Source organism: Melospiza georgiana, chromosome 2 (genome assembly GCF_028018845.1).
Source record: "Melospiza georgiana isolate bMelGeo1 chromosome 2, bMelGeo1.pri, whole genome shotgun sequence".
NCBI lineage: Eukaryota > Metazoa > Chordata > Aves > Passeriformes > Passerellidae > Melospiza > Melospiza georgiana.
The window spans coordinates 88810296-88834962 of NC_080431.1; positions in this window are offsets into that span (position 1 = coordinate 88810296).

A 24667-nucleotide genomic window follows, 5' to 3' on the forward strand; every position below is an offset into this window, starting at 1 on the left:
GAGCTTTTCAGGAGCCAGCCGGTCACTCCCAGCCATAGGCCGCCAGACACAAACCTCGGCCCGTTTCCCTGGCAAACAAAATTAAGCTGCCCCTCTTCTGGATGGCAGATTGCAGGAGCCACTTGGTACTATCAAACCAGCCCAACTTGGCACTGGTGCCACCATGGGTCTGGTCACCATCCTGGCTATCGTAGCTTTTCAGGGGCCAGCCAGCCAGCCCCAGGCACTGGACCCCAGACAAGAACCTCGGACCGTTTCCATGGCAAACAAAAGTAAGCTACCCCGCTTCTGGATGGCAAATTGCAGGAGCCACTTGGTACTATCAAACCAGCCCAACTTGACACTGGTGCCACCTCTGGCCTGGGAACCATCCTGCCTATCGTGGATTCTAAGCAGCCACCCGGCCACTCCGAGCCACAGGCCCCCAAACACAAACAACGGCGCTTTTCCCCGGAAAACAAAACTCGCCTGCCAACATTTTGATGGCAGATTGCAGGAGCCACTTGGTGCTATCAAACCAGCCCAACTTGGCACAGGTGCCACCATGGGTCTGGTCACCATCCTGCCTAGCATAGCTTTTCAGGAGCCAGGAGGTCACTCCCAGCCATAGACCCCCAGACAGAAACCTCGGCCCGTTTCCATGGAAAACAAAAGTAAGCTGCCCCGCTTCTGGATGGCAGATTGCAGGAGCCACTTGGTACTATCAAATTAGCCCAACTTGCCACTGGTGCCACCATGGGTCTGGTAAACATCCTGCCTATCGTAGCTTTTCAGGAGCCAGCCAGGCACTCCCTGCCATAGGGCCCCATACAAATACCTCGGCCCGTTTCCCTGGCAAACAAAAGTAAGCTGCCCCGCTTCTGGATGGCAGATTGCAGGAGCCACTTGGTACTATCAAACCAGCCCGACTTGGCACTGGTGCCACCTTGGATCTGGGAACCATGCTGCGTAACGTGGATTCTAAGACGACAGGCGGCCACTCCCAGCCACAGGGCCCCAAACACAAACAACGGCGCTTTTCTCTGGAAAACAAAACTCGCCTGCCAACATTTTGATGGCAGATTGCAGGAGCCACTTGGTACTATCAAATCAGCCCAACTTGGCACTGCTGCTACCATGGGTCTGGTAATCATCCTGCCTACTGTAGCTTTTCAGGAGCCAGCCGGTCACTCCCAGCCCTAGGCCCCCAGAAAAAAACCTCGGCCCGTTTCCCTGGCAAACAAAAGTAAGCTGCCCCGCTTCTGGATGGCAGATTGCAGGAGCCACTTTGCACGATCAAACTATCCCGACTTGGCACTGGTGCCTCCTCGGGTCTGGGAACCATCCTGCGTATCGTGGATTCTAATTAGCCAGCCGGCCACTCCCAGCCACAGGCCCCCAAACACAAACAACGGCGCTTTTCCCTGGAAAACAAAACTCGCCTGCCAACTTTTTGATGGCAGATTGCAGGAGCCACTTGGTACTATCAAACCAGCCCAACTTGGCACTGGTGCCACCACTGGTCTGGGAACCATCCTGCGTATCGTGGATTCTAAGGAGCCAGCCGGCCACTCCCAGCCACAGGACCCCAGACACAAAGCTCTGCCCGTTTCCCTGACAAACAAAATTAAGCTACCCCGCTTCTGGATGGCAGATTGCAGGAGCTATTTAGTACTATCAAACCAGCCCGACTTGGCACTGGTGCCACCTTGGCTCTGGGAACCATCCTGCCTATTGTGGATTTTGTGGGGTCAGCCGGCCACTCTCAGCCATATGCCCTCAAACACAAACCACGGCCCTTTTCTCTGGCAAACAAAACTCAACTGCCCCTCTTCTGGAAGGCAAATTGCAGGACGCACTTGGTACTACAAAAACAGCCCAACTTGGCACTGGTGCCACCTTGGGTCTGGTCACCATACTGCCTATCGTGGATTTTCAGGGGCCAGCCGGCCACTCTGAGCCATAGCCCCCAAACAAAAACCACGGCCCTTTTCACTGGCAAACAAAACTCAGCTGCCCCACTTCTGCATGGCAGATTGCAGGAGCCACTTGGTACTATCAAACCAGCCCAACTTGGCACTGGTGTCACCATGGGCCTGGTCACCATCCTGCCTATCGTAGCTTTTCAGGAGCCAGCCGGTCACTCCCAGCCATAGGCCCCCACACACAAATCTCGGCCCGTTTCCCTGGCAAACAAAAGTAAGCTGCCCCGCTTCTGGATGGCAGATTGCAGGAGCCACTTGGTACTATCAAATCAGCCCGACTTGGCACTGGTGCCACCTCTGGTCTGGGAACCATCCTGCGTATCGTGGATTCTAAGGAGCCAGCTGGCCACTCCCAGCCACAGGCCCCCAAACACAAACAACGGCACTTTTCCCTGGAAAACAAAACTCGCCTGCCAACTTTTTGATGGCAGATTGCAGGAGCCACTTTGTGCTATCAAACCAGCCAACTTGGCACTGGTGCCACCATGGGTCTGGTCACAATCCTGCCGATCGTAGCTTTTCAGGAGCCAGCCGGCCACTCCCAGCCACAGGACCCCAAACACAAACAACAGCGCTTTTCTCTGGCAAACAAAACTCAGTTGCCCTGCTTTTGGATGGCAGATTGCAGGAGCGACTTGGTACTATCAGACCAGCCCAACTTGGCAATGGTGCCTCCATGGGTCTGGTAACCATCCTGCCTATCGTAGCTTTTCAGGAGCCAGCCGGTCAGTCCCAGCTATAGGCCCCACACACAAAGCTCTTCCCGTTTTCCTGGCAAACAAAAGTAAGCTACCCCGCTTCTGGATGGCAGATTGCAGGAGCCACTTTGAACCATCAAACCAGCCCGACTTGGCACTGGTGCCACCTCTGGTCTGGGAACCATCCTGCGTATCGTGGATTCTAAGGAGCCAGCTGGCCACTCCCAGCCACAGGCCCCCAAACCCAAACAACGGCGCTTTTTCCTGGAAAACAAAACTCGCCTGCCAACATTTTGATGGCAGATTGCAGGAGCCACTTGGTACTATGAAACCAGCCCAACTTGGCACTGCTGCCACCATGGGTCTGGTCAGCATCCTGCCTATCGGAGCTTTTCAGGAGCCAGGAGGTCACTCCCGGCCATAGGCCGCCAGACACAAACCTCGGCCCGTTTCCCTGACAAACAAAAGTAAGCTGACCCGCTTCTGGATGGCAGATTGCAGGAGCCACTTGGTACTATGAAACCAGCCCAACTTGGCACTGGTGCCACCATGGGTATGGTCAGCATCCTGCCTATCGTAGCTTTTCAGGACCTAGCCGGTCACTCTCAGCCATAGGCCGCCAGACGCAAAGCTCTGCCCGTTTCCCTGGCAAACAAAATGAAGCTGCCCCGCTTCTGGATGGCAGATTGCAGGAGCCACTTGGTAGTATCAAACTATCCCGACTTGGCACTGGTGCCACCTTGGCTCTGGGAGCCATGCTGTGTAACGTAGATTCTAAGGAACAGGCAGCCACTCCCAGCCACAGGCGCCCAAACACAAACAACGGCGCTTTTCCCCGGAAAACAAAACTCGCCTGCCAACATTTTGATGGCAGATTGCAGGAGCCACTTGGTACTATCAAACCAGCCCTACTTGGCACTGGTGCCACCATGGGTGTGGTCACCATCCTGCCTAGCATAGCTTTTCAGGAGCCAGGAGGTCACTCCCAGCCATAGACCCCCAGACAGGAACCTCGGCACGTTTCCATGGAAAACAAAAGTAAGCTGCCCCGCTTCGGGATGGCAGATTGCAGGAGCCACTTGGTACTATCAAACCAGCCCAACTTGGCACTGGTGCCACCATGGGTCTGGTCACCATCCTGCCTATCGTAGCTTTTCAGGGGCCAGCCAGCCAGCCCCAGGCACTGGCCCCCAGACAAGAATTTCGGCCCGTTTCCCTGGCAAACAAAAGTAAGCTACCCCGCTTCTGGATGGCAGATTGCAGGAGCCACTTTGCACCATCAAACCAGCCCAACTTGACACTGGTGCCACCTCTGGCCTGGGAACCATCCTGCGTATCGTGGATTCTAAGCAGCCACCCGGCCACTCCCAGCCCTAGGCCCCCAGAAAAAAACCTCGGCCCGTTTCCCTGGCAAACAAAAGTAAGCTGCCCCGCTTCTGGATGGCAGATTGCAGGAGCCACTTTGCACGATCAAACTATCCCGACTTGGCACTGGTGCCACCTCGGGTCTGGGAACCATCCTGCGTATCGTGGATTCTAATTAGCCAGCCGGCCACTCCCAGCCACAGGCCCCCAAACACAAACAACGGCGCTTTTCCCTGGAAAACAAAACTCGCCTGCCAACTTTTTGATGGCAGATTGCAGGAGCCACTTGGTACTATCAAACCAGCCCAACTTGGCACTGGTGCCACCACTGGTCTGGGAACCATCCTGCGTATCGTGGATTCTAAGGAGCCAGCCGGCCACTCCCAGCCACAGGACCCCAGACACAAAGCTCTGCCCGTTTCCCTGACAAACAAAATTAAGCTACCCCGCTTCTGGATGGCAGATTGCAGGAGCTATTTAGTACTATCAAACCAGCCCGACTTGGCACTGGTGCCACCTTGGCTCTGGGAACCATCCTGCCTATTGTGGATTTTGTGGGGTCAGCCGGCCACTCTCAGCCATATGCCCTCAAACACAAACCACGGCCCTTTTCTCTGGCAAACAAAACTCAACTGCCCCTCTTCTGGAAGGCAAATTGCAGGACGCACTTGGTACTACAAAAACAGCCCAACTTGGCACTGGTGCCACCTTGGGTCTGGTCACCATACTGCCTATCGTGGATTTTCAGGGGCCAGCCGGCCACTCTGAGCCATAGCCCCCAAACAAAAACCACGGCCCTTTTCACTGGCAAACAAAACTCAGCTGCCCCACTTCTGCATGGCAGATTGCAGGAGCCACTTGGTACTATCAAACCAGCCCAACTTGGCACTGGTGTCACCATGGGCCTGGTCACCATCCTGCCTATCGTAGCTTTTCAGGAGCCAGCCGGTCACTCCCAGCCATAGGCCCCCACACACAAATCTCGGCCCGTTTCCCTGGCAAACAAAAGTAAGCTGCCCCGCTTCTGGATGGCAGATTGCAGGAGCCACTTGGTACTATCAAATCAGCCCGACTTGGCACTGGTGCCACCTCTGGTCTGGGAACCATCCTGCGTATCGTGGATTCTAAGGAGCCAGCTGGCCACTCCCAGCCACAGGCCCCCAAACACAAACAACGGCGCTTTTCCCTGGAAAACAAAACTCGCCTGCCAACTTTTTGATGGCAGATTGCAGGAGCCACTTTGTGCTATCAAACCAGCCAACTTGGCACTGGTGCCACCATGGGTCTGGTCACAATCCTGCCGATCGTAGCTTTTCAGGAGCCAGCCGGCCACTCCCAGCCACAGGACCCCAAACACAAACAACAGCGCTTTTCTCTGGCAAACAAAACTCAGTTGCCCTGCTTTTGGATGGCAGATTGCAGGAGCGACTTGGTACTATCAGACCAGCCCAACTTGGCAATGGTGCCTCCATGGGTCTGGTAACCATCCTGCCTATCGTAGCTTTTCAGGAGCCAGCCGGTCAGTCCCAGCTATAGGCCCCACACACAAAGCTCTTCCCGTTTTCCTGGCAAACAAAAGTAAGCTACCCCGCTTCTGGATGGCAGATTGCAGGAGCCACTTTGAACCATCAAACCAGCCCGACTTGGCACTGGTGCCACCTCTGGTCTGGGAACCATCCTGCGTATCGTGGATTCTAAGGAGCCAGCTGGCCACTCCCAGCCACAGGCCCCCAAACCCAAACAACGGCGCTTTTTCCTGGAAAACAAAACTCGCCTGCCAACATTTTGATGGCAGATTGCAGGAGCCACTTGGTACTATGAAACCAGCCCAACTTGGCACTGCTGCCACCATGGGTCTGGTCAGCATCCTGCCTATCGGAGCTTTTCAGGAGCCAGGAGGTCACTCCCGGCCATAGGCCGCCAGACACAAACCTCGGCCCGTTTCCCTGACAAACAAAAGTAAGCTGACCCGCTTCTGGATGGCAGATTGCAGGAGCCACTTGGTACTATGAAACCAGCCCAACTTGGCACTGGTGCCACCATGGGTATGGTCAGCATCCTGCCTATCGTAGCTTTTCAGGACCTAGCCGGTCACTCTCAGCCATAGGCCGCCAGACGCAAAGCTCTGCCCGTTTCCCTGGCAAACAAAATGAAGCTGCCCCGCTTCTGGATGGCAGATTGCAGGAGCCACTTGGTACTATCAAACCAGCTCAACTTGGCACTGGTGCCACCATGGGTATGGTCAGCATCCTGCCTATCGTAGCTTTTCAGGACCTAGCCGGTCACTCTCAGCCATAGGCCGCCAGACGCAAAGCTCTGCCCGTTTCCCTGGCAAACAAAATGAAGCTGCCCCGCTTCTGGATGGCAGATTGCAGGAGCCACTTGGTAGTATCAAACTATCCCGACTTGGCACTGGTGCCACCTTGGCTCTGGGAGCCATGCTGTGTAACGTAGATTCTAAGGAACAGGCAGCCACTCCCAGCCACAGGCGCCCAAACACAAACAACGGCGCTTTTCCCCGGAAAACAAAACTCGCCTGCCAACATTTTGATGGCAGATTGCAGGAGCCACTTGGTACTATCAAACCAGCCCTACTTGGCACTGGTGCCACCATGGGTGTGGTCATCATCCTGCCTAGCATAGCTTTTCAGGAGCCAGGAGGTCACTCCCAGCCATAGACCCCCAGACAGGAACCTCGGCCCGTTTCCATGGAAAACAAAAGTAAGCTGCCCCGCTTCGGGATGGCAGATTGCAGGAGCCACTTGGTACTATCAAACCAGCCCAACTTGGCACTGGTGTCACCATGGGTCTGGTCACCATCCTGCCTATCGTAGCTTTTCAGGGGCCAGCCAGCCAGCCCCAGGCACTGGCCCCCAGACAAGAATTTCGGCCGGTTTCCCTGGCAAACAAAAGTAAGCTACCCCGCTTCTGGATGGCAGATTGCAGGAGCCACTTTGCACCATCAAACCAGCCCAACTTGACACTGGTGCCACCTCTGGCCTGGGAACCATCCTGCGTATCGTGGATTCTAAGCAGCCACCCGGCCACTCCCAGCCCTAGGCCCCCAGAAAAAAACCTCGGCCCGTTTCCCTGGCAAACAAAAGTAAGCTGCCCCGCTTCTGGATGGCAGATTGCAGGAGCCACTTTGCACGATCAAACTATCCCGACTTGGCACTGGTGCCACCTCGGGTCTGGGAACCATCCTGCGTATCGTGGATTCTAATTAGCCAGCCGGCCACTCCCAGCCACAGGCCCCCAAACACAAACAACGGCGCTTTTCCCTGGAAAACAAAACTCGCCTGCCAACTTTTTGATGGCAGATTGCAGGAGCCACTTGGTACTATCAAACCAGCCCAACTTGGCACTGGTGCCACCACTGGTCTGGGAACCATCCTGCGTATCGTGGATTCTAAGGAGCCAGCCGGCCACTCCCAGCCACAGGACCCCAGACACAAAGCTCTGCCCGTTTCCCTGACAAACAAAATTAAGCTACCCCGCTTCTGGATGGCAGATTGCAGGAGCTATTTAGTACTATCAAACCAGCCCGACTTGGCACTGGTGCCACCTTGGCTCTGGGAACCATCCTGCCTATTGTGGATTTTGTGGGGTCAGCCGGCCACTCTCAGCCATATGCCCTCAAACACAAACCACGGCCCTTTTCTCTGGCAAACAAAACTCAACTGCCCCTCTTCTGGAAGGCAAATTGCAGGACGCACTTGGTACTACAAAAACAGCCCAACTTGGCACTGGTGCCACCTTGGGTCTGGTCACCATACTGCCTATCGTGGATTTTCAGGGGCCAGCCGGCCACTCTGAGCCATAGCCCCCAAACAAAAACCACGGCCCTTTTCACTGGCAAACAAAACTCAGCTGCCCCACTTCTGCATGGCAGATTGCAGGAGCCACTTGGTACTATCAAACCAGCCCAACTTGGCACTGGTGTCACCATGGGCCTGGTCACCATCCTGCCTATCGTAGCTTTTCAGGAGCCAGCCGGTCACTCCCAGCCATAGGCCCCCACACACAAATCTCGGCCCGTTTCCCTGGCAAACAAAAGTAAGCTGCCCCGCTTCTGGATGGCAGATTGCAGGAGCCACTTGGTACTATCAAATCAGCCCGACTTGGCACTGGTGCCACCTCTGGTCTGGGAACCATCCTGCGTATCGTGGATTCTAAGGAGCCAGCTGGCCACTCCCAGCCACAGGCCCCCAAACACAAACAACGGCGCTTTTCCCTGGAAAACAAAACTCGCCTGCCAACTTTTTGATGGCAGATTGCAGGAGCCACTTTGTGCTATCAAACCAGCCAACTTGGCACTGGTGCCACCATGGGTCTGGTCACAATCCTGCCGATCGTAGCTTTTCAGGAGCCAGCCGGCCACTCCCAGCCACAGGACCCCAAACACAAACAACAGCGCTTTTCTCTGGCAAACAAAACTCAGTTGCCCTGCTTTTGGATGGCAGATTGCAGGAGCGACTTGGTACTATCAGACCAGCCCAACTTGGCAATGGTGCCTCCATGGGTCTGGTAACCATCCTGCCTATCGTAGCTTTTCAGGAGCCAGCCGGTCAGTCCCAGCTATAGGCCCCACACACAAAGCTCTTCCCGTTTTCCTGGCAAACAAAAGTAAGCTACCCCGCTTCTGGATGGCAGATTGCAGGAGCCACTTTGAACCATCAAACCAGCCCGACTTGGCACTGGTGCCACCTCTGGTCTGGGAACCATCCTGCGTATCGTGGATTCTAAGGAGCCAGCTGGCCACTCCCAGCCACAGGCCCCCAAACCCAAACAACGGCGCTTTTTCCTGGAAAACAAAACTCGCCTGCCAACATTTTGATGGCAGATTGCAGGAGCCACTTGGTACTATGAAACCAGCCCAACTTGGCACTGCTGCCACCATGGGTCTGGTCAGCATCCTGCCTATCGGAGCTTTTCAGGAGCCAGGAGGTCACTCCCGGCCATAGGCCGCCAGACACAAACCTCGGCCCGTTTCCCTGACAAACAAAAGTAAGCTGACCCGCTTCTGGATGGCAGATTGCAGGAGCCACTTGGTACTATGAAACCAGCCCAACTTGGCACTGGTGCCACCATGGGTATGGTCAGCATCCTGCCTATCGTAGCTTTTCAGGACCTAGCCGGTCACTCTCAGCCATAGGCCGCCAGACGCAAAGCTCTGCCCGTTTCCCTGGCAAACAAAATGAAGCTGCCCCGCTTCTGGATGGCAGATTGCAGGAGCCACTTGGTAGTATCAAACTATCCCGACTTGGCACTGGTGCCACCTTGGCTCTGGGAGCCATGCTGTGTAACGTAGATTCTAAGGAACAGGCAGCCACTCCCAGCCACAGGCGCCCAAACACAAACAACGGCGCTTTTCCCCGGAAAACAAAACTCGCCTGCCAACATTTTGATGGCAGATTGCAGGAGCCACTTGGTACTATCAAACCAGCCCTACTTGGCACTGGTGCCACCATGGGTCTGGTCACCATCCTGCCTAGCATAGCTTTTCAGGAGCCAGGAGGTCACTCCCAGCCATAGACCCCCAGACAGGAACCTCGGCCCGTTTCCATGGAAAACAAAAGTAAGCTGCCCCGCTTCGGGATGGCAGATTGCAGGAGCCACTTGGTACTATCAAACCAGCCCAACTTGGCACTGGTGCCACCATGGGTCTGGTCACCATCCTGCCTATCGTAGCTTTTCAGGGGCCAGCCAGCCAGCCCCAGGCACTGGCCCCCAGACAAGAATTTCGGCCCGTTTCCCTGGCAAACAAAAGTAAGCTACCCCGCTTCTGGATGGCAGATTGCAGGAGCCACTTTGCACCATCAAACCAGCCCAACTTGACACTGGTGCCACCTCTGGCCTGGGAACCATCCTGCGTATCGTGGATTCTAAGCAGCCACCCGGCCACTCCCAGCCCTAGGCCCCCAGAAAAAAACCTCGGCCCGTTTCCCTGGCAAACAAAAGTAAGCTGCCCCGCTTCTGGATGGCAGATTGCAGGAGCCACTTTGCACGATCAAACTATCCCGACTTGGCACTGGTGCCACCTCGGATCTGGGAACCATCCTGCGTATCGTGGATTCTAATTAGCCAGCCGGCCACTCCCAGCCACAGGCCCCCAAACACAAACAACGGCGCTTTTCCCTGGAAAACAAAACTCGCCTGCCAACTTTTTGATGGCAGATTGCAGGAGCCACTTGGTACTATCAAACCAGCCCAACTTGGCACTGGTGCCACCACTGGTCTGGGAACCATCCTGCGTATCGTGGATTCTAAGGAGCCAGCCGGCCACTCCCAGCCACAGGACCCCAGACACAAAGCTCTGCCCGTTTCCCTGACAAACAAAATTAAGCTACCCCGCTTCTGGATGGCAGATTGCAGGAGCTATTTAGTACTATCAAACCAGCCCGACTTGGCACTGGTGCCACCTTGGCTCTGGGAACCATCCTGCCTATTGTGGATTTTGTGGGGTCAGCCGGCCACTCTCAGCCATATGCCCTCAAACACAAACCACGGCCCTTTTCTCTGGCAAACAAAACTCAACTGCCCCTCTTCTGGAAGGCAAATTGCAGGACGCACTTGGTACTACAAAAACAGCCCAACTTGGCACTGGTGCCACCTTGGGTCTGGTCACCATACTGCCTATCGTGGATTTTCAGGGGCCAGCCGGCCACTCTGAGCCATAGCCCCCAAACAAAAACCACGGCCCTTTTCACTGGCAAACAAAACTCAGCTGCCCCACTTCTGCATGGCAGATTGCAGGAGCCACTTGGTACTATCAAACCAGCCCAACTTGGCACTGGTGTCACCATGGGCCTGGTCACCATCCTGCCTATCGTAGCTTTTCAGGAGCCAGCCGGTCACTCCCAGCCATAGGCCCCCACACACAAATCTCGGCCCGTTTCCCTGGCAAACAAAAGTAAGCTGCCCCGCTTCTGGATGGCAGATTGCAGGAGCCACTTGGTACTATCAAATCAGCCCGACTTGGCACTGGTGCCACCTCTGGTCTGGGAACCATCCTGCGTATCGTGGATTCTAAGGAGCCAGCTGGCCACTCCCAGCCACAGGCCCCCAAACACAAACAACGGCGCTTTTCCCTGGAAAACAAAACTCGCCTGCCAACTTTTTGATGGCAGATTGCAGGAGCCACTTTGTGCTATCAAACCAGCCAACTTGGCACTGGTGCCACCATGGGTCTGGTCACAATCCTGCCGATCGTAGCTTTTCAGGAGCCAGCCGGCCACTCCCAGCCACAGGACCCCAAACACAAACAACAGCGCTTTTCTCTGGCAAACAAAACTCAGTTGCCCTGCTTTTGGATGGCAGATTGCAGGAGCGACTTGGTACTATCAGACCAGCCCAACTTGGCAATGGTGCCTCCATGGGTCTGGTAACCATCCTGCCTATCGTAGCTTTTCAGGAGCCAGCCGGTCAGTCCCAGCTATAGGCCCCACACACAAAGCTCTTCCCGTTTTCCTGGCAAACAAAAGTAAGCTACCCCGCTTCTGGATGGCAGATTGCAGGAGCCAATTTGAACCATCAAACCAGCCCGACTTGGCACTGGTGCCACCTCTGGTCTGGGAACCATCCTGCGTATCGTGGATTCTAAGGAGCCAGCTGGCCACTCCCAGCCACAGGCCCCCAAACCCAAACAACGGCGCTTTTTCCTGGAAAACAAAACTCGCCTGCCAACATTTTGATGGCAGATTGCAGGAGCCACTTGGTACTATGAAACCAGCCCAACTTGGCACTGCTGCCACCATGGGTCTGGTCAGCATCCTGCCTATCGGAGCTTTTCAGGAGCCAGGAGGTCACTCCCGGCCATAGGCCGCCAGACACAAACCTCGGCCCGTTTCCCTGACAAACAAAAGTAAGCTGACCCGCTTCTGGATGGCAGATTGCAGGAGCCACTTTGAACCATCAAACCAGCCCGACTTGGCACTGGTGCCACCTCGGGTCTGGGAACCATCCTGCGTATCGTGGATTCTAAGGAGCCAGCCGGCCACTCCCAGCCACAGGCCACCAAACACAAACAACGGCGCTTTTCCCTGGAAAACAAATCTGGCCTGCAAACTTTTTGATGGCAGATTGCAGGAGCCACTTGGTACTATCAAACCAGCTCAATTTGCACTGGTGCCACCATGGGTATGGTCAGCATCCTGCCTATCGTAGCTTTTCAGGACCTAGCCGGTCACTCTCAGCCTTAGGCCGCCAGACGCAAAGCTCTGCCCGTTTCCCTGGCAAACAAAATGAAGCTGCCCCGCTTCTGGATGGCAGATTGCAGGAGCCACTTGGTACTATCAAACTATCCCGACTTGGCACTGGTGCCACCTTGGCTCTGGGAGCCATGCTGTGTAACGTAGATTCTAAGGAACAGGCAGCCACTCCCAGCCACAGGCGCCCAAACACAAACAACGGCGCTTTTCCCCGGAAAACAAAACTCGCCTGCCAACATTTTGATGGCAGATTGCAGGAGCCACTTGGTACTATCAAACCAGCCCTACTTGGCACTGGTGCCACCATGGGTGTGGTCACCATCCTGCCTAGCATAGCTTTTCAGGAGCCAGGAGGTCACTCCCAGCCATAGACCCCCAGACAGGAACCTCGGCCCGTTTCCATGGAAAACAAAAGAAAGCTGCCCCGCTTCGGGATGGCAGATTGCAGGAGCCACTTGGTACTATCAAACCAGCCCAACTTGGCACTGGTGCCACCATGGGTCTGGTCACCATCCTGCCTATCGTAGCTTTTCAGGGGCCAGCCAGCCAGCCCCAGGCACTGGCCCCCAGACAAGAATTTCGGCCCGTTTCCCTGGCAAACAAAAGTAAGCTACCCCGCTTCTGGATGGCAGATTGCAGGAGCCACTTTGCACCATCAAACCAGCCCAACTTGACACTGGTGCCACCTCTGGCCTGGGAACCATCCTGCGTATCGTGGATTCTAAGCAGCCACCCGGCCACTCCCAGCCACAGGCCCCCAAACACAAACAACGGCGCTTTTCCCCGGAAAACAAAACTCGCCTGCCAACATTTTGATGGCAGCTTGCAGGAGCCACTTGGTACTATCAAATCAGCCCAACTTGGCACTGCTGCTACCATGGGTCTGGTAATCATCCTGCCTACTGTAGCTTTTCAGGAGCCAGCCGGTCACTCCCAGCCATAGGCCGCCAGAAAAAAACCTCGGCCCGTTTCCCTGGCAAACAAAAGTAAGCTACCCCGCTTCTGGATGGCAGATTGCAGGAGCCACTTTGCACCATCAAACTATCCCGACTTGGCACTGGTGCCTCCTCGGGTCTGGGAACCATCCTGCGTATCGTGGATTCTAATTAGCCAGCCGGCCACTCCCAGCCACAGGCCCCCAAACACAAACAACGGCGCTTTTCCCTGGAAAACAAAACTCGCCTGCCAACTTTTTGATGGCAGATTGCAGGAGCCACTTGGTAGTATCAAACAAGCCCAACTTGGCACTGGTGCCTCCATGGGTCTGGTAACCATCCTGCCTATCGTAGCTTTTCAGGAGCCAGCCGGTCACTCCCAGCCATATGCCCCAAACACAAAGCTCTGCCCGTTTCCCCGGCAAACAAAAGTAAGCTACCCCGCTTCTGGATGGCAGATTGCAGGACGCACTTGGTACAAACAAACCAGCCCGACTTGGCACTGGTGCCACCTTGGCTCTGGGAACCATCCTGCCTATTGTGGATTTTGTGGGGTCAGCCGGCCACTCTCAACCATATGCCCTCAAACACAAACCACGGCCCTTTTCTCTGGCAAACAAAACTAAACTGCCCCTCTTCTGGAAGGCAAATTGCAGGACGCACTTGGTACTACAAAAACAGCCCAACTTGGCACTGGTGCCACCTTGGGTCTGGGAACCCTTCTGCCTATCGTGGATTTTCAGGGGCCAGCCGGACACTCCCAGCCATAGCCCCCAAACAAAAACCACGGCCCTTTTCTCTGGCAAACAAAACTCAGCTGCCCCACTTCTACATGGCAGATTGCAGGAGCCACTTGGTACTATCAAACCAGCCCAACTTGGCACTGGTGTCACCATGGGCCTGGTCACCATCCTGCTTATCGGAGCTTTTCAGGAGCCAGCCGGTCACTCCCAGCCATAGGCCCCCAGACACAAACCTCGGCCCGTTTCCCTGGTAAACAAAAGTAAGCTGTCCCGCTTCTGGATGGCAGATTGCAGGAGCCACTTGGTACTATCAAATCAGCCCGACTTGGCACTGGTGCCACCTCTGGTCTGGGAACCATCCAGCGTATCGTGGATTCTAAGGATCCAGCCGGCCACTCCCAGCCACAGGCCCCCAAACACAAACAACGGCGCTTTTCCCTGGAAAACAAAACTCGCCTGCCAACTTTTTGATGGCAGATTGCAGGAGCCACTTGGTAGTATCAAACAAGCCCAACTTGGCACTGGTGCCTCCATGGGTCTGGTAACCATCCTGCCTATCGTAGCTTTTCAGGAGCCAGCCGGTCACTCCCAGCCATATGCCCCAAACACAAAGCTCTGCCCGTTTCCCCGGCAAACAAAAGTAAGCTACCCCGCTTCTGGATGGCAGATTGCAGGACGCACTTTGAACCATCAAACCAGCCGACTTGGCACTGGTGCCACCTCGGGTCTGGGAACCATCCTGCGTATCGTGGATTCTAAGGAGCCAGCCGGCCACTCCCAGCCACAGGCCCCCAAACACAAACAACGGCGCGTTTCCCTGGAAAACAAATCTGGCCTGCCAAATTTTTGATGGCAGATTGCAGGAGCCACTTGGTACTATCAAACCAGCCCAACTTGGCACTGGTGCCACCATGGGTATGGTCACCATCCCGCCTAACGTAGCTTTTCAGGACCTAGCCGGTCACTCTCAGCCATAGGCCACCAGACACAAACCTCAGCCCTTTTTCCTGGCAAACAAAATTAAGCTGCCCCGCTTCTGGATGGCAGATTGCAGGAGCCACTTGGTACTATCAAACCAGCCCAACTTGGCACTGGTGCCACCTTGGCTCTGGGAACCATGCTGCGTAACGTAGATTCTAATTAGCCAGCCGGCCACTCCCAGCCACAGGCCCCCAAACACAAACAACGGCGCTTTTCCCCGGAAAACAAAACTCGCCTGCCAACATTTTGATGGCAGATTGCAGGAGCCACTTGGCACTATCAAACCAGCCCTACTTGGCACTGGTGCCACCATGGGTCTGGTCACCATCCTGCCTAGCATAGCTTTTCAGGAGCCAGGAGGTCACTCCCAGCCACAGACCCCCAGACAGGAACCTCGGCCCGTTTCCATGGAAAAAAAAAGTAAGCTGCCCCGCTTCGGGATGGCAGATTGCAGGAGCCACTTGGTACTATCAAACCAGCCCAACTTGGCACTGGTGCCACCATGGGTCTGGTCACCATCCTGCGTATCGTAGCTTTTCAGGGGCCAGCCAGCCGGCCCGAGGCATTGACCCCCAGACAAGAATTTCGGCCCGTTTCCCTGGCAAACAAAAGTAAGCTACCCTGCTTCTGGATGGCAGATTGCAGGAGCCACTTTGCACCATCAAACCAGCCCAACTTGACACTGGTGCCACCTCTGGCCTGGGAACCATCCTGCGTATCGTGGATTCTAAGGAGCCAGCCGGCCACTCCCAGCCACAGGCCGCCAAACACAAACAACGGCGCTTTTCCCTGGAAAACAAAACTCGCCTGCCAACATTTTGATGGCAGATTGCAGGAGCCACTTGGTACTATCAAACCAGCCCAACTTGGCACTGGTGCCACCATGGGTCTGGTCACCATCCTGCCTAACATAGCTTTTCAGGAGCCAGCCGGTCACTCCCAGCCATAGGCCCCCAGAAAAAAACCTCGGCCCTTTTCCCTGGCAAACAAAAGTAAGCTACCCCGCTTCTGGATGACAGATTGCAGGAGCCACTTTGAACCATCAAACCAGCCCGACATGGCACTGTTGCCACCTCTGGTCTGGGAACCATCCTGCGTATCTTGGATTCTAAGGAGCCAGCAGGCCACTCCCAACCACAGGCCCCCAAACACAAACAACGGCGCTTTTCCCTGGAAAACAAAACTCGCCTGCCAACTTTTTGATGGCAGATTGCAGGAGCCACTTGGTACTATCAAACCAGCCCAAATTGGCACTGGTGCCACCATGGGTCTGGTCACCATCCTGCCTACTGTAGCTTTTCAGGAGCCAGCCGGTCACTCCCAGCCATAGGCCCCCAGACAAAAACCTCGGCCCGTTTCCCTGGCAAACAAAAGTAAGCTGCCCCGCTTCTGGATGGCAGATTGCGGGAGCCACTTGGTACTATCAAACCAGCCCGACTTGGCACTGGTGCCACCTTGGATCTCGGAACCATCCTGCCTATCGTGGATTTTCAGGGGCCAGCCGGCCACTCTCAGCCATGTACCCCCAAACAACAACCACGGCCCTTTCCTCTGGCCAACAAAACTCAACTGCCCCTCTTCTGGTTGGCAAATTGCAGGAGCCACTTGCTACTACAAAACCAGCCCAACTTGGCACTGGTTCCACCTTGGGTCTAGTCACCATTCTGCATATCGTGCATTTTAAGGAGCCAGCTGGCCACTCCCAGCCATAGGCCCCCAGCCACAAACCTCGGCCCGTTTCCCTGGCAAACAAATGTAAGCTACCTCGCTTCTGGATGGCAGATTGCAGGAGCCACTTTGCACCATCAAACCAGCCCAACTTGGCACTGGTGCCACCTTGGGTCTGGGAACCATCCTGCGTAACGTAGATTCTAAGGCGCCAGCCGGCCACTCCCTGCCACAGGCACACAAACACAAACAACGGCGCTTTTCCCTGGAAAACAAAACTGGCCTGCCAACTTTTTGATGGCAGATTGCAGGAGCCACTTGGTACTATCAAACCAGCCCAACTTGGCACTGGTGCCACCATGGGTCTTGTCACCATACTGCCTATCGTAGCTTTTCCGGAGCCAGCCGGTCACCCCCAGCCATAGGCCCCCAAATACAAACAACGGCGATTTTCCCTGGAAAACAAAACTCGCCTGCCAAATTTTTGATGGCAGATTGCAGGAACCACTTGGTATTATCAAACCAGCCCAACTTGGCACTGGTGCCACCTTGGCTCTGGGAACCATGCTGCGTATCGTAGATTCTAATAAGCCAGCCGGCCACTCCCAACCACAGGCCCCCAAACACAAACAACGGCGCTTTTCCCTGGAAAACAAAACTCGCCTGCCAACTTTTTGATGGCAGATTTCAGGAGCCACTTTGCAACATAAAACCAGCCCGACTTGGCACTGGTGCCACCTTGGATCTGGGAACCATCCTGCCTATCGTGGATTTTCAGGAGCCAGCCGGCCACTCCCAGCCACATGCCCCCAAACACAAACAATGGCGCTTTTCCCTGGAAAACAAAACTCGCCTGCCAACATTTTGATGGCAGATTGCAGGAGCCACTTGGTACTATCAAACCAGCCCAACTTGGCACTGGTGCCACCTTGGGTCTGGGAACCATGCTGCGTATCGTAGCTTTTCAGGAGCCAGCCAGTCACCCCCAGCCGTAGGCCCCCATACAAAAATTTCGGCCCGTTTCCCTGGCAAACAAAAGTAAGCTGCCCCGCTTCTGGATGGCAGATTGCAGGACGCACTTGGTACTACGAAAACAGCCCGACTTGGCACTGATGTCACTTTGGGTCAGGGAACCATGCTGCGTATCGAGCTTTTTAAGGAGCCAGCCGGTCACGCCCAGTCATATACCCCCAAAAACAAACCACGGAACTTTTCTCCAGAAAAAACAAAAATCCACTGCCCCGCGTCTGGATGGCAGATTGCAGGAGCCACTTTGCACAATCAAACCAGCCCGACTTGGCACTGGTGCCACCTTGGATCTGGGAACCATCCTGCCTATCGTGGATTTTCTGGGGTCAGCCGGCCACTCTCAGCCATATGCCCTCAAACACAAACCACGGCCCTTTACTCTGGTAAACAAAACTCAACTGCCCCTCTTCTGGATGGCAAATTGCAGGACACAGTTGGTACTACAAAACCAGCCCGACTTGGCACTGGTGCCACCTTGGGTCTGGGGACCATGCTGCGTAACGTAGATTCTAAGGAGCCAGCTGGCCACTCTCAGCCACAGGCCCCCAAACACAAACAACGGCGCTTTTCCCTGGAAAACAAAACTGGCCTGCCAACTTTTTGATGGCAGATTGCAGGAGCCACTTGGTACTATCAAACCAGCCCAACTTGGCACTGGTGCCACCTTGGGTCTGGTCACCATACTGCCTATCGTAGCTTTTCCGGAGCCAGCCGGTCACTCCCAGCCATAGGCCCCCAGACAAAATCCTCGGCCCGTTTCCCTGGCAAACAAAAGTAAGTTAACCCGCTTCCGGATGGCAGATTGCAGGAGCCACTTGGTACCATCAAACTAGCCCGACTTGGCACTGGTGCCACCTCTCGTCTGCGGACCATCCTGCTTATCGTGGGTTCTAAGGAGCCGGTTTGCCACTCCCAGCCACAGGCCCCCAAACACAAACAATGGCGCTTTTCCCTGGAAAACAAAACTCGACTGCCAACTTTTTGATGGCAGATTGCAGGAGCCACTTGGTGCTATCAAACCAGCCCAACTTGGCACTGGTGCCACCTCTGGTCTGGGAACTGTCCTGCGTATCGTGGATTCTAAGGAGCCAGCCGGCCACTCCCAGCCACAGGCCCCCAAACACAAACAACGGCGCTTTTCCCTGGAAAACAAAACTCGCCTGCCAAATTTTGATGGCAGATTGCAGGAGCCACTTGGTACTATCAAACCAGCCCAACTTGGCACTGGTGCCACCATGGGTATGGTCACCATCCTGCGTATCGTAGGTTTTCAGGAGCCAGCCGGTAACTCCCAGCCATAGCCCCCAGACACAAACCTCGGCCCGTTTCCCTGGCAAACAAAAGTAAGCTGCCCCGCTTCTGGATGGCAGATTGCAGGACGCACTTGGTACTATCAAACCAGCCCAACTTGGCACTGGTGCCACCTTGGGTCTGGGAACCATGCTGCGTATCGTGGATTCTAAGGAGCCAGCCGGCCACTCCCAGCCACAGGCCCCCAAACACAATCAATGGCGCTTTTCCCTGGAAAACAAAACTCGCCTGCCAACTTTTTGATGGCAGATTGCAGGAGCCACTTAGTACTATCAAACCAGCCCAACTTGGCACTGGTGCCACCATGGGTCTGGTAACCATCCTGCCTATGGTAGCTTTTCATGAGCCAGCCGGTCACTCCCAGCCATAGGCCCCCAGCCACAAACCTCGGCCCGTTTCCCTGGCAAACAAAAGTAAGCTACCGCGCTTCTGGATGGCAGATTGCAGGAACCACTTTGCACCATCAAAGCAGCCCGACTTGTCACTGGTTCCACCTCTGGTCTGGGAACCATCCTGCGTATCGTGGATTCTAATTAGCCAGCCGGCCACTCCCAGCCGTACGCCCCCAAAATACGAACAACGGCGCTTTTCCCTGGAAAACAAATCTCGCCTGCCAATTTTTTGATGGCAGATTACAGGAGCCACTTGGTACTATCAAACCAGCCCAACTTGGCACTGGTGCCACCATGGGTCTGGTCACCATCCTGCCTATCGTAGCTTTTCAGGAGCCAGCCGGTCACTCCCAGCCATAGGCCTCCAGACACAAACCTCGGCCCGTTTCCCTGGCAAACAAAAGTAAGCTGCCCCGCTTCTGGATGGCAGATTGCAGGAGCCACTTTGTATTATCAAACCAGCCCAACTTGGCACTGGTGCCACCTTGGGTCTGGGAACCATGCTGCGTATCGTGGATTCTAAGGAGCCAGCCGGCCACTCCCAGCCACAGGCCCCCAAACACAAACAACGGCGCTTTTACCCGGAAAACAAAACTCGCCTGCCAACATTTTGATGGCAGAGTGCAGGAGCCACTTGGTACTATCAAATCAGCCCAACTTGGCACTGCTGCTACCATGGGTCTGGTAATCATCCTGCCTAATGTAGCTTTTCAGGAGCCAGCCGGTCACTCCCAGCCATAGGCCCCCAGAAAAAAACCTCGGCCCTTTTCCCTGGCAAACAAAAGTAAGCTACCCCGCTTCTGGATGGCAGATTGCAGGAGGCACTTTGCACCATCAAACTATCCCGACTTGGCACTGGTGCCACCTCGGGTCTGGGAACCATCCTGCGTATCGTGGATTCTAATTAGCCAGCCGGCCACTCCCAGCCACAGGCCCCCAAACACAAACAACGGCGCTTTTCCCTGGAAAACAAAACTCGCCTGCCAACATTTTGATGACAGATTGCAGGAGCCACTTGGTGCTATCAAACCAGCCCGACTTGGCACTGGTGCCTACATGGGTCTGGTCACAATCCTGACTTTCGTAGCTTTTCAGGAGCCAGCCGGTCACTCCCAGCCATAGGCCCCCAGACACAAAACTCGGCCCATTTCCATGGTAAAGAAAAGTAAGCTGCCCCGCATCTGGATGGCAGATTGCAGGACGCACTTGGTACAAACAAACCAGCCCGACTTGGCACTGGTGCCACCTTGGCTCTGGGAACCATCCTGCCTATTGTGGATTTTGTGGGGTCAGCCGGTCACTCTCAACCATATGCCCTCAAACACAAACCACGGCCCTTTTCTCTGGCAAACAAAACTAAACTGCCCCTCTTCTGGAAGGCAAATTGCAGGACGCACTTGGTACTACAAAAACAGCCCAACTTGGCACTGGTGCCACCTTGGGTCTGGGAACCCTTCTGCCTATCGTGGATTTTCAGGGGCCAGCCGGCCACTCCCAGCCATAGCCCCCAAACAAAAACCACGGCCCTTTTCTCTGGCAAACAAAACTCAGCTGCCCCACTTCTACATGGCAGATTGCAGGAGCCACTTGGTACTATCAAACCAGCCCAACTTGGCACTGGTGTCACCATGGGCCTGGTCACCATCCTGCCTATCGGAGCTTTTCAGGAGCCAGCCGGTCACTCCCAGCCATAGGCCCCCAGACACAAACCTCGGCCCGTTTCCCTGGTAAACAAAAGTAAGCTGTCCCGCTTCTGGATGGCAGATTGCAGGAGCCACTTTGTACTATCAAATCAGCCCGACTTGGCACTGGTGCCACCTCTGGTCTGGGAACCATCCAGCGTATCGTGGATTCTAAGGAGCCAGCTGGCCACTCCCAGCCACAGGCCCCCAAACACAAACAACGGCGCTTTTCCCTGGAAAACAAAACTCGCCTGCCAACTTTTTGATGGCAGATTGCAGGAGCCACTTGGTAGTATCAAACCAGCCCAACTTGGCACTGGTGCCTCCATGGGTCTAGTAACCATCCTGCCTATCGTAGCTTTTCAGGAGCCAGCCGGTCACTCCCAGCCATATGCCCCAAACACAAAGCTCTGCCCGTTTCCCCGGCAAACAAAAGTAAGCTACCGCCCTTCTGGATGGCAGATTGCAGGAGCCACTTTGAACCATCAAACCAGCCGACTTGGCACTGGTGCCACCTCGGGTCTGGGAACCATCCTGCGTATCGTGGATTCTAAGGAGCCAGCCGGCCACTCCCAGCCACAGGCCCCCAAACACAAACAACGGCGCGTTTCCCTGGAAAACAAATCTGGCCTGCAAACTTTTTGATGGCAGATTGCAGGAGCCACTTGGTACTATCAAACCAGCCCAACTTGGCACTGGTGCCACCATGGGTATGGTCACCATCCCGCCTAACGTAGCTTTTCAGGACCTAGCCGGTCACTCTCAGCCATAGGCCACCAGACACAAACCACAGCCCGTTTCCCTGGCAAACAAAATTAAGCTGCCCCGCTTCTGGATGGCAGATTGCAGGAGCCACTTGGTACTATCAAACCAGCCCAACTTGGCACTGGTGCCACCTTGGCTCTGGGAACCATGCTGCGTAACGTAGATTCTAATTAGCCAGCCGGCCACTCCCAGCCACAGGCCCCCAAACACAAACAACGGCGCTTTTCCCCGGAAAACAAAACTCGCCTGCCAACATTTTGATGGCAGATTGCAGGAGCCACTTGGCACTATCAAACCAGCCCTACTTGGCACTGGTGCCACCATGGGTCTGGTCACCATCCTGCCTAGCATAGCTTTTCAGGAGCCAGGAGGTCACTCCCAGCCACAGACCCCCAGACAGGAACCTCGGCCCGTTTCCATGGAAAACAAAAGTAAGCTGCCCCGCTTCGGGATGGCAGATTGCAGGAGCCACTTGGTACTATCAAACCAGCCCAACTTGGCACTGGTTCCACCATGGGTCTGGTCACCATCCTGCGTATCGTAGCTTTTCAGGGGCCAGCCACCCGGCCCCAGGCACTGGCCCCCAGACAAGAATTTCGGCCCGTTTCCCTGGCAAACAAAAGTAACCTTCCCTGCTTCTGGATGGCAGATTGCAGGAGCCACTTTGCACCATCAAACCAGCCCAACTTGACACTGGTGCCACCTCTGGCCTGGGAACCATCCTGCATATCGTGGATTCTAAGGAGCCAGCCGGCCACTCCCAGCCACAGGCCGCCAAACACAAACAACGGCGCTTTTCCCTGGAAAACAAAACTCGCCTGCCAACATTTTGATGGCAGATTGCAGGAGCCACTTGGTACTATCAAACCAGCCCAACTTGGCACTGGTGCCACCATGGGTCTGGTCACCATCCTGCCTAACATAGCTTTTCAGGAGCCAGGAGGTCACTCCCAGCCATAGACCCCCAGAGAGAAACCTCGGCCCGTTTCCATGGAAAACAAAAGTAAGCTGCCCCGCTTCTGGATGGCAGATTGCAGGAGCCACTTGGTACTATCAAATTAGCCCAACTTGGCACTGGTGCCACCTTGGATCTGGGAACCATGCTGCGTATCGTGGATTCTAAGACGACAGGCGGCCACTCCAAGCCACAGGGCCCCAAACACAAACAACGGCGCTTTTCCCTGGAAAACAAAACTCGCCTGCCAACTTTTTGATGGCAGATTGCAGGAGCCACTTGGTACTATCAAATCAGCCCAACTTGGCACTGCGGCTACCATGGGTCTGGTAATCATCCTGCCTACTGTAGCTTTTCAGGAGCCAGCCGGTCACTCCCAGCCATAGGCCCCCAGAAAAAAACCTCGGCCCGTTTCCCTGGCAAACAAAAGTAAGCTGCCCCGCTTCTGGATGGCAGATTGCAGGAGCCACTTGGTACTATCAAACCAGCCCGACTTGGCACTGGTGCCACCTTGGATCTGGGAACCATGCTGCGTAACGTGGATTCTAAGACGACAGGCGGCCACTCCCAGCCACAGGGGCCCAAACACATCAACGGCGCTTTTCCCTGGAAAACAAAACTCGCCTGCCAACTTTTTGATGGCAGATTGCAGGAGCCACTTGGTACTATCAAACCAGCCCAACTTGGCACTGGTGCCACCACTGGTCTGGGAACCATGCTGCGTATCGTGGATTCTAAGGAGCCAGCCGGCCACTCCCAGCCACAGGACCCCAGACACAAAGCTCTGCCCGTTTCCCTGACAAACAAAAGTAAGCTGCCCCGCTTCTGGATGGCAGATTGCAGGAGCTATTTAGTACTATCAAACCAGCCCGACTTGGCACTGGTGCCCCCTTGGCTCTGGGAACCATCCTGCCTATTGTGGATTTTGTGGGGTCAGCCGGCCACTCTCAGCCATATGCCCTCAAACACAAACCACGGCCCTTTTCTCTGGCAAAGAAAACTCAACTGCCCCTCTTCTGGAAGGCAAATTGCAGGACGCACTTGGTACTACAAAAACAGCCCAACTTGGCACTGGTGCCACCTTTGGTCTGGGAACCATTCTGCCTATCGCGGATTTTCAGGGGCCAGCCAGCCACTCTGAGCCCTAGGCCCCCAAACAAAACCACGGCCCTTTTCTCTGGCAAAGAAAACTCAACTGCCCCTCTTCTGGAAGGCAAATTGCAGGACGCACTTGGTACAACAAAAACAGCCCAACTTGGCACTGGTGCCACCTTGGGTCTGGGAACCATGCTGCGTATCGTGGGTTCTAAGGAGCCAGCCGGCCACTCCCAGCCACAGGCCCCCAAACACAAACAACGGCGCTTTTCCCTGGAAAACAAAACTGGCCTGCCAACATTTTGATAGCAGATTCCAGGAGCCACTTGGTGCTATCAAACCAGCCAACTTGGCACTGGTGCCTACATGGGTCTGGTCACAATCCTGCCTTTCGTAGCTTTTCAGGAGCCAGCCGGTCACTCCCAGCCATAGGCCCCCAGACACAAAGCTCGGCCCATTTCCATGGTAAACAAAAGTAAGCTGCCCCGCTTCTGGATGGCAGATTGCAGGAACCACTTGGTACTATCAAACCACCCCGACTTGGCACTGGTGCCACCTTGGGTCTGGGAACCATCCTGCGTATCGTGGATTCTAAGGAGCCAGCCGGCCACTCCCAGCCACAGGACCACAAACACAAACAACACCGCTTTTCTCTGGCAAAAAAAACTCAGTTGCCCTGCTTTTGGATGGCAGATTGCAGGAGCGACTTGGTACTATCAAACGAGCCCAACTTGGCACTGGTGCCTCCATGGGCCTGGTCACCATCCTGCCTACTGTAGCTTTTCAGGAGCCAGCCGGTCACTCCCAGCCATAGGCCCCAGACACAAACCTCGGCCCGTTTCCCTGGCAAACAAAAGTAAGCTACCCCGCTTCT